Below are 10,859 nucleotides of genomic sequence, written 5' to 3'. Positions count from 1 at the left end.
GTATGACACCAGGAAGCATTATTCGCATGGGTCCCGGAAGATGTACCCGGAGTACAAGGTACTCCCGGAAGCGAGCATAGCTTAAAGGCACTCCGGGATGTGTCAGGTCTCTCCCGAGAAATCAAGTCGCATTTAATGCTGCATGGGAGGAAGCGTGTTGGGACTGTAACACGCAATAAAGTCCGACCAAGACAACCCCCAAACAAAGAAATACACAAGAATGATCATTTAAGTCTAGCGACGGCTACTCTGCGAAGAGTCACGTCAATCATAAGACAAAAAGGACATCCTCCATAAAAACCCTACAGCACCTAGGGATTTGATCATGCATCACCCATGGTATATTCATCGGAAATGCCCAACTTTATGGATACTTACAGCCACATGTGTAAGAACAATTCTAGGGATTACCCCACCAAAACACTATAAATACCCCCTCAAAGCTCATTTAATGGGGTCGGAGAATCTTGGCTGCTCAAGAGCAAGAAGAGAAAAAACTCACCAAGAACATTCTTTGTATTAAAGAGAGAAACATTCTCCCAAGTGTAGAATCTGTATTAAAGATATCCATAAATATCAGTGGCTCGTGGACTAAGGCTCATTAACGCCCCAACCACGTAAAAAGTCTTCATCTCGCTTTCTTACAGCTCATCATTACATTCATATTTTACTAGTTGCCGAAAACCTCGGTCAACATTTTGGTGCTTTCATTGAGAGCTGAGGAAAGCTGCTTCACAACAAGCATTTAACTTCACAATAATGGTGGAGACAAGAGCTACACGTCACCCTCGCCCTCTAGAAGATGCTCAAGATCCCAATGAAGAGGATGTAGCCTCAAGGGCAGCAGAGGAATCCGAGGAAGAAGTTCCAGATGAAAACCACGAGGAACACCTCGACGAGTACGCTTACGATGATGGAAGCTACCAAGAGCTGGTGCTCCTCAGACAAAAAGCTATCGATCACGAAGCTGAGATCGAAGCTCAGAAAGTGCAAAATCAAAAGATGCATGAGGTGATGCTAGCCATGCAAAAAGCCATGGAGGCAGCTGGCATTCACGTGCATCCCAAGGCAATGGCCGCTGGACTCGACGGAGAGCCAGCTACGTCTTCGCCTAGTTCCCAGCAGCAAAGGCCTAGGGAACCTAGCCCTATAAGGCACCCTGCTGAGGAAAACCAAGCAAAAAACCCTACTTCTGCCCCTGGTCGAAAGAAAAAGGCGCAGGATCCGCGTAAGGTCCGCTCAGATTTCCCTAAGGGGAAAGGTCCGCAGAGGGGCAAGCCCCAAAGAGGGAGTCTTGGCCCTCAGGATCGAGGGGACCGGAAAAGCGTTTCCGTGCACCAGGAACCGGGGGGTAGAGGAAGAGGAGGACAGAGATGTCCACCCATTGATCTGAGAAATCAAATCAATGGGAATCAAGGTGACCTCCGGGATCACCTTGATCAAAAAAGATACAGACCCGAAGTCTCCTCGGGTACTGTAAACGAAGGGATTATGGCAGAGCTTGCCATCCTTCGAAAAGATATTGCCCGAGTCTCCCGGAGGCAGAAGGGAGATGACTCCGACTCGGACAGTGAGGACCGGGAGCCCTGTGCCAAGCATATCCTGGAGGCGGAGCTCCCTAAAAACTTCAAAATGCCCGAAATGGCGGCATATACTGGGAACTCCGACCCCAGTGATCATTTGTCACGATTCAACCGAGTCATGACAGTCATGCGGGTCAGCAATGACGCCAAATGCCTATGCTTCCCCCTCACTCTGAGCGGTTCGGCGGAGGAATGGTTCAAAAAACTAGAACCAGGATCGGTGGGATGTTGGAACAAACTCCAAACCAACTTCCGGAGGCAATTTGTCGCCGCCAGGAAGGTCAATTTGGAGGTTAGTGCCTTGACTAACATCAAGCAACTACCCACCGAGACCTTGAAAAATTACATCAAGAGGTTCCGAGAGGAAGCCTCGAAGACCAAGAAGGTCGACGACGGACAACAGCTTGCGCTTCTCCAAGCAGGAATCCGCACTGGGACTCCCTTCTGGAACGAATTACAGCAAGAAGGCACTGCTAGCCTTCAGGACTTCCAGAAGCGAGTCCAAAAATATATTAACCTCGAAGAAGCCCAGATCGTGGCTTACGGAGGCTATTATCCCACCGGGATAGCAGGATACATGCCAGGAGTATCGCCCTCGGGTACTGTCCCGACCGCGACCCCTCCGGTTAGTGGCATACAGTTTTCTGCTACTCCCGGATACAACCAAGGCCAAGCTCTGCCCCCGGCATCTTCCCATTACGGCAATCCGTCCGGGGTGAATGGACGGGCTCCTTCACAGGCTGCCCCAACCGCTAGCTTAACAGGCCCTACCCAAGGGTCTAGAAGCAAGAGGTCTTCCAAGGGCAGCACCCGAGCGGGAGAGAAGCGCCAAAAGAAGGGGTACGCACCCCAATACACCCAGTACACAGAGCTCACGGACTCTCAGGAACGTGTCTATTTTGCCACAAGGCAGAATACGCATTACCGAAGACCCCAGCCATTGTACAGGGACAGCTCCAAGAGAGATCCGAGCAAAAGGTGCGAATATCACAACGACATTGGCCACAGCACCAACGAGTGTAAAAATCTCAAAGATGAGATTGAGAATCTGATCCGGTTGGGCCACCTCTATGAGTGGATCAAGAATAGGTTACCCCACCTTAACCCGGGGCAGGTGGCAGGGGGCATGCCTTCGGGGACACCAGGGGGTACAGCAGGAGCATTGCCTCCACCGCTCCCGCAGTGACGCCCAAAGATATACCCGGACTACCGCCCCGGCCTAATGGACGGGTAGCCATGATCTCCGGAGGTCCCCATATCGGAGGAAACACTCGAAAAGAGCGAAAGAGATATGCCGAGGCCGCAAGGCACAGTGAGGTGTGGGAGGTCACTCAACTCCCAGCTCAAAGGCCTCGGCTAATGGACCAGCCCATAACGTTCACGGAAGAAGACGCCAAGACGGTGCGCTTTCCTCATCACGACCCGTTGGTCATAGAGACCCCCATTGCAAACAAAGTAAAGGGGCTGTGGTCCTGATTGATAATGGAAGTTCCGTGAACTTGCTCTTCAAAGAGGCCTTCACTGCGATAGGGTTGACCGACCGGGACCTCTCTCCTAGCGGATCGCAGCTCACAGGGTTTAACGGGATAACTCTAATCCCGATGGGAAAAGTCAGGCTCCCAGTTACCCTGTGCCCGGACACTCCCCAGAGCACGTTTAAGTATTGCACCTTCGTGGTAGTAGACTGTCCAACAGCCTACAACGCAATCTTAGGCCGACCGGCCCTCGTCGACTTTGGTGCAATAACTTCTATCCGACACCTATGCCTAAAATTTCCTACCTGTGAAGCCGAGTCGGAACGGTGAGGGGAAATCAAGGAGAGGCTGTGCAATGTTACAACGTTGCCACCCACTTGCCGGTGCTCATGGTCCGGGGGCCCCCGGCGAGCAGAAGGCTGAAGAAGACGAGTTGGATCCTCGTATAGGATCCGAAAGGGTCGTAGAACCAATGGAGGACGTCGAAGAGGTACCAGTGTGCGACGACGACTCCACTAAAGTACTCCGGATAGGGCGAGGCCTAGATCCGGAGGAAAAGGATAAAATAATAAAAACACTGAAGGGCGCCATTGACATTTTTGCATGGCGCCAAGAGGACATGACCGGCATCAGCCCTCATGTCATCACCCATGTCCTCAACGTCAACCCGGACATGCCTCCTATACAGCAAAAGAGACGCCCGCTCGACTCGGCGAAAGCCGAGGCCTTAGAGAAAGAGGTGGATAAACTTTTGTCCAATAGCATGATCCGCGGCGTATACTATCCGGAATGGCTGGCCAATCCGGTCCTGGTGCCCAAGCCAAACGGGACTTGGCGGGTTTGCATAGATTTCACAGATCTAAACAAAGCCTCGCCCAAAGGATCGCTTTCCGCCGCCCAGATTGACCGCATGGTGGACGCCACCTCCGGATTTAAACCGCTATCTTTCATGGATGCCTATGCCGGGTACAATCAAATAAAGATGCATACGGCATCAGAGTGCACTAGCTTCAGGACCGATAAGGGGGTATACTGTTACCTAGTCATGCCTTTCAGACTGAAAAACGCCGGAGCAACCTATCAAAGAATGGTTAACCGGATGTTTAAAAGCCTCCTGGGACGAAACATGGAAGTATATGTAGACGACATGCTCGTCAAATCCAAAGCATGCAATAGCCATGCAAACGACTTAGAAGAATGTTTCGAAGTCGTCCGGAGATACGGCATGAAGCTCAATCCGAAGAAGTGTACCTTCGGGGTCAAGTCGGGAAAATTCCTGGGCTTCATAGTCAGCCAGAGGGGGATCGAGGCAAACCCGGAGAAAATCCAAGCTCTCTTGGACATGCCATCCCCCAAGAAACATAAGGACGTGCAAAGTTTGACCGGAAAGGTGGCCGCATTGAGCCGCTTTATCTCACGGTCCACGGACAAGTGCATACCCTTCTTCAACATACTGAAGAAATGCCAAAAGTTCGAATGGACGGACGAATGCGAGGAGGCATTCAAAAGGTTAAAAGACCATATGGCCAAACCTCCTATCCTATCAAAGCCCGTCCTTGGAGAAGACTTGTTCCTTTACTTGGCCGTCTCCGAACATGCGTCGCGCCGCATTAGTCCGGAGGAAGAAAAGATTCACACCCCGTGTACTATGTTAGTAAACGCATGATAGGGGCCGAGACAAGGTACCCGGTCATTGAAAAGCTAGTATTCTGCCTCCTGATGGCATCACGGAAGTTGAGACCATACTTCCAAGCCCATCCGATCAGAATTTTGACCAATCATCCACTCCGGCAAGTTCTCCAGAAACCTGAAGCATCCGGAAGACTCCTCAAATGGGCAATGGAACTGAGTCAGTTTGACTTGCATTACGTGCCCCGGATATCCGTAAAAGGCCAAGCCTTGGCGGACTTCATCACCGAATGTAATGAAGCCGAGGCAACAGCCAATACTCCGGAGCCACCCATCCCCACTTGGAGAGTATTTGTGGATGGAGCTTCAAATGAAAACGGTTCAGGAGCCGGAGTGGCTATGATATCGCCTACCGGGTTGCGGCTCCAGGCAGCACTCCGATTCAGCTTCACAGCTTCGAACAATGAAGCCGAATATGAGGCCCTAATAGCAGGGCTAAAATTGGCTAAAGCTGTAGGAGCCAAGAGGGTAGAAGTCTACAGCGATTCCCAGCTGGTCGTAAACCAAGTATCCGGAGAATACCAAACCCGCGGCGAAAGGATGGCCGCATACGTAACAATAGTCCGAGAACTGCTCCACGAGTTCACCGACTACAAAATAGAAAGAATCCCCCGAGAAAAGAACGCTCACGCGGACTGTCTGGCTAAGTTAGCCTCGGACAGTGAGATCGAAGAGCTGGAGGTAGTACCAGTGGAACGCTTGGCAGAGCCAAGCATCAAAATAAGAGAGACCACACAAACGGTTGGGCAAGAACCCAGCTGGATGGTCCCCATCATAAAATACATAACCACAGGTGAGTTGCCCCAAGAGAGGGCACTGTCTCGAAAGATTCAGTATCAGGCTCATCGTTATGTAATGATGGATCAAATTCTCTACCGAAGAGGACTCAGCATGCCTTATTTAAGGTGTGTATCGGACCCTGAAGCCAGACAAATCATGCTGGAGGTCCATAAAGGGTTCTGTGGAGATCATACGGGAGGACCCAGCCTCTCAAAGAAAATATTGAGGCAGGGATACTTCTGGCCAACAATGAAAAAAGATTGTATAGACTATGTCCAAAAGTGTGACTCGTGCCAAAGGTACGCGAACATACCGAGAGCTCCTCCAAATGAGATCACGCTGATGACAAGCCCCTGGCCCTTCGCGGTCTGGGGCATAGACCTCATCGGGTCTCTACCTACGGGAAAAGGAGGAGTAAAGTATGCAATAGTAGCAGTAGACTACTTCACCAAGTGGACAGAGGCTGAGCCTATGAAGACAATAACCGCTAAGAAGGCGTTGGACTTTGTTATCAAAAACATAGTGTGTCGATACGGCTTACCTCACAAGATAGTCTCGGACAATGGAAAGCAATTTGATTGCGAGGAATTTACTGACTTCTGCAACCAACACGGAGTAGTGAAAAGCTTCTCCGCGGTAGCCCGGCCTCAAACAAACGGCCAGGCGGAGGCAGTCAATAAAATCCTAAAGGTCACCTTGAAAAAGAAGCTGCTGGCTTGTAAAAATAACTGGCCTGAAGAATTGCCAAGGGTATTGTGGGCCTACCGGACGACCCCCAGAACCACAACCGGTCACTCGCCGTTCTCAATGGCATACGGTTGTGAAGCAATGGTCCCGGTGGAAACATTATTCCCATCCCATAGGAGAACGACCTACGATCCGGCCACTAACCAGGCCCTGCTCCAAGAAGCTCTGGATCAAGTCGAAGAACTCCGGGATGAGTCCCAAATACGGATGGCCGCTTATCAAAAGAAGGTGACCAAGTATTTTAACTCCAAGGTTAAAAACAGAAAATTCGCTATTGGTGACATGGTCCTAAGAAGGGTCTTCCCAGCCACCCAAGAACCCGGAGTAGGGGTACTTGGACCAAATTGGGAAGGACCATATGAAATCGAGGACGAAATCGGTTCTGGCACTTACAAACTGAAAAGAATGGACGGAACTACTGTCCCAAGAGCCTGGAATGCCGATCACCTCAGAAAATACTACCAGTAGCGAATTAAACTTAGCTTTTGTTCAAAGGGTTTGTACCGTCCAAATGTATGCCTCCTCTATATTAAATAAAACTGAGTGCCTTAAAAACAAAGTTTCTATGCCACTCAGGGGGGTACTAGGGTATACCGCACGGACAAACAAAAGCAAGCTAAGTAAAATATCCTGACCCAAAGGGCAGGTCAAGCTAAGTAAAATATCCTGACCCAAAGGGCAGGTCAAGCTAAGTAAAATATCCTGACCCAAAGGGCAGGTCAAGCTAAGTAAAAAATCCTGACCCAAAGGGCAGGTCAAAAACATGCGCAAAAATAAAGAGCGTAAGTATGAAACCCTGAGCCAAAGGACAGGTTGAAATATATAAAGTGTGAAAAAAGATCGCACATATATATAAATAAAAAGAAAAAAATAAAATATCCTAGCCCGAAGGGTAGGTCATACACATATAAATGGCCCGGGGACAGGCCTTAAATTGTCTCCCCTTCAAATAAAAGCTGCCGCCTGTATGTAAATTGTTCTAAGGCAGCAACAAGTATGTACAAAGAAAAAAAAAAGAGTTGTAAAGAGAACGGGTACAATCTGGGTCAATAATATGGCAGCTCAGTCAGCCCGCGGAGGAAGACGAGGTCCGATCCGTGCCTCAAGCTCAGCATCAAGTCTCTTCTTCTTTTCCCGAAATTTGGCAATCATATCCTCGGGTTTGGGATAAAAAGAAAGCTTGATACTCTGATCATTGGTGGCCCAAGCCATGTAGACACCATCATCAAAGCGCTTTGGGCACCGGGCGCAGGAGACGGGAGAAAGGAGCTCGGCCCTCTTGGCCTTCCTGATGGACTGATCTTTGTAGTCCCGAAGCTCCTTCAACTCCGCAGCTAGAGCGGCCTTGGATTCGATATCCGACTGGTGAGTCTCCTCTAGAGACCTCACCTTGGCGGCCATTTCATCCAAAGCCTCCCTGGCCTCCCGAAGGTCTCGCCTAGCCTTCTCGGCAGCCTCGGTTTGAGCCCTTAGCTCCTCCTGATGGTGGGCCTCCATCCTGCCTCTCCGCTGGGCCTCGGCCTGGATCATGTCCTCCGCCTGAGCCTCCCTCCGGATGGCCTCCTCTTCCCTGGCCTTGGCCTTCTCTTCCTTGGCCTTGGCCGCTGCTTCCTGGCGCTCGGCAGCCTCCTGGTAGATCTGCCTCTCCGCTGTAAGGTCTTGGAGGACCTTCTTGACGTCGTTTATGTCCCCAAAATCGGACAGAGCGAAGCCATGGCTTATGATGTTCTTGGAGAGGCGACCAGCCTCAGCTGCAAGCTGAACCATGACGGAGTGTAAGGAAAAATTCCTCAAAGGAAGAAAACAAAATACAAACACCAAAAAGGAAACGCAAGAAATTGCAAAGTACTTACCACTGTGAGGGAATGGCTGAGGTCCTGGACCTGGAAGATGGAGTTCAAGGAAGCGCAAGTAGCAAACCGCTTGGGCGCACAGCGTGTAAGCTGAGAAGCGAACTCACCGGTCATTTCCGCGGCAAAGGGAGCCAAAGTGGGCCCTAGGAGGGGACGGAACCAGTCCGCCAAAGGATCCAGGTTGAGGTTCCACGGATCATGATAGTCCGGATGGCTAATGCTCGCCTCAACCTCCGCTCGCAGAATCCTCCTAAGGGCCTCCACATCGGCATATCCCCGGGAGTACTCGTCCATAGCGTAGTTGTGTTTGGCTATGCGAAGCTCCTGCCTTGCCTCATCCCCCGGAATCGGGGTAAGCTCAATGTGAGGAGGAGCAGGATTTTCCTCCATCGGAGAAACCCCGCCGTCTAGGCCATGAGCGGGAGTGTCGGCCCTCCGAGGCCTCTTCGGCTCATCCTGGGCAACCATCTTGCCCTTGCGCTTGCGAATCAGAGCCACTTCAGGCTCCTCCTCGTCCTCCTCTGCTACCACTGGAAGGGCTTGAGGCTCTCCAGCACCCTCGGCGGCTTCCTCCGAGAAGTCCCACCCTTTCCCCTGGCCTTCTCCCGGGAGCACCTCCTCGTCATCCACTAAGTCGATGGTTTCAGGAGGGGCGCCGGAAGAAACCTTCAAGGAAGGGGCCGGGGGAGAAGGGGTGAAAGCCGGAGGAGCCACCGGAGTATGGACCCCGGCAAGCTGTTCCAGGATGGCATCCATGGAGGTACCTGTTCCAATAAAATAAGCAAGTGTTAGAGGTTCATGAGAAACTGCTTACAAAAAGGTGCAGCAAATAAACTACTCCTACCCGGACTCCCTAATTCGGCCCTAGCAAAGTCCCGAACTTTAATGCTGGCAGCATCATCTCCAAGATAACTGTCCGAGGGCCGAAACCAGCTGGACGCTATGTAAGCCGACGGACCTAAGGGAATAGGTTCCGGAGGGCCGGGGCCCATCCGGGACCGACCTAGGTAATCTCCTAAGTTTGTAAAATAAAATTCCTTCAAATGATCCCCCCACCGGGTCGACGGCATCTTAAACCTACGGAGACGCTCGTCGAACCCTATGGGCCTACGACTGGTATATTCATCAACGGAAGGGACATACTGAATTATCAAAGGAGACTTACCACCAGCACCAGAAGTGCTAGCACCGGGAGCACCCGAGTTTGGTTCGGGGACTGAAGGCTGAGGCCGGGAAGTCTGGTTCTCGGAAGAACCTTCAAGGAGAAGGGGTCCCCCGGCGGAAGGACCTCCAATCTCTTCTTGAAGTATCTTGTCAAAAAATTTAGCTTCGGACTTCCCGCCAATGGCTTGACTCCTTCGCACCACCGGGCTCCCCACGCGAAGCCCTCTCCCAGAGGCAGCCTGGGCACTAGAATACGCCTTCTCCTGGGCCTTCCGGTAGAGATAATCTTGGTACTTCTTCTCTGCCGTAGCAATGAGCTCATCCCGGAAGGCCTTCTCCGCAACCGGCGCCCTCACGTTAGGGCAGATAACCTTGGAGAGGTTGGAGTCATCCACGGATTGGTGAGAAAGGATAAGTTTAGCCTTTCTGCAATTCTCCGTGGTGACCAGGCCCCCGACGTCAAGATCGGCATGGTCGTAGGAGGCGAAGGCTTGGGCCCTTCGAAGGAAAGCCTGAGTGGTGAGCGTCCGCTGGTAAGGTGGGATCCGCACCCACTCCGTGAGAAGCTCCGGATGGTCCACGGCCCTAAAACCGGAGGAGAAAAAAAATCGGTGGCGGTACTCCTTAACATGAGTCTGCCTATTATACGGAACCACCCCTTCGTTAGCAGGGTGGATCCGGAACCCATAAAAACCGTCCTTAAGTTTGTCCCCTTTCTTGGGGACGGATACAAGTTCATAAAAATACAAAATCTCCGCCGGGCTGGGAGACCCCCAGCCGCGCGCGGAGTAAAAAATAAATAAGCCTGAGAGCAGGCGGTAAGCTTGAGGAATAAGTTGGTATGGCGCAAGGCCGACAAATACAAGAAAATTAACAAAATAATCCTGGAGCGGGAGCATTGCACCGGCCATCAGATGGGTCTGACTCCAAGCCCCAAAGCCATCATAGTTGAGGTTGGGCGTCTCCGAGTCACGGGGAGGCCGGTGGAAGGTCCCTGAGGTAGAGGGTTTAATTCCAGCTACATTGATAATGTTCTCCAGCTGGTGAGGGCAGGTCAGGGTCGATCGAAGCTCGGCCGCTTCCCAACCGGTAGCGCGGGACTTGTACCCTTCCTGGGCAACAGGTCCCAGAGAAACCTCCTCCAGGGTGGCAATATTCTTCCCCTTCTTCTTTGAAGACTTCGGGCCAGAGGCAGACATGTTATGCTCTGAGAAAAACAAAGAGAAAAAACCCAGCAGTTAGGCCCCATATCAAACCCTAAATCAGAGAAAAAAAAGGAGTGGGGGTCCCCTAACCGCTGGAAAGAGGCCCCCTCCGGACACGTGTCACCTGGGAAACTCAAAAGAGGATCCCTGAACAAGTGTCGGGTGCGGTAAAATCGCAGTAAAAGTGGTTTTGCAAAAAGGAAAAGAAAAGAGAAAAGTCTTCCTATGCCCTAAGCGATTGCTAAACGAAGGATACATGGCCTTCTTCAAACAAAACTGTACGCCTACGACAGAAGCATGACAATGGCGACTCTGCAGCTAATACAGTAAAACGTAAAGCAGAACTCGAAGAACTCAAACACT

The sequence above is a fragment of the Cannabis sativa genome, chromosome X (genome assembly GCF_029168945.1).
Source record: "Cannabis sativa cultivar Pink pepper isolate KNU-18-1 chromosome X, ASM2916894v1, whole genome shotgun sequence".
In the NCBI taxonomy this organism is placed as follows: domain Eukaryota; kingdom Viridiplantae; phylum Streptophyta; class Magnoliopsida; order Rosales; family Cannabaceae; genus Cannabis; species Cannabis sativa.
This window is presented reverse-complemented; position numbering follows the sequence as displayed.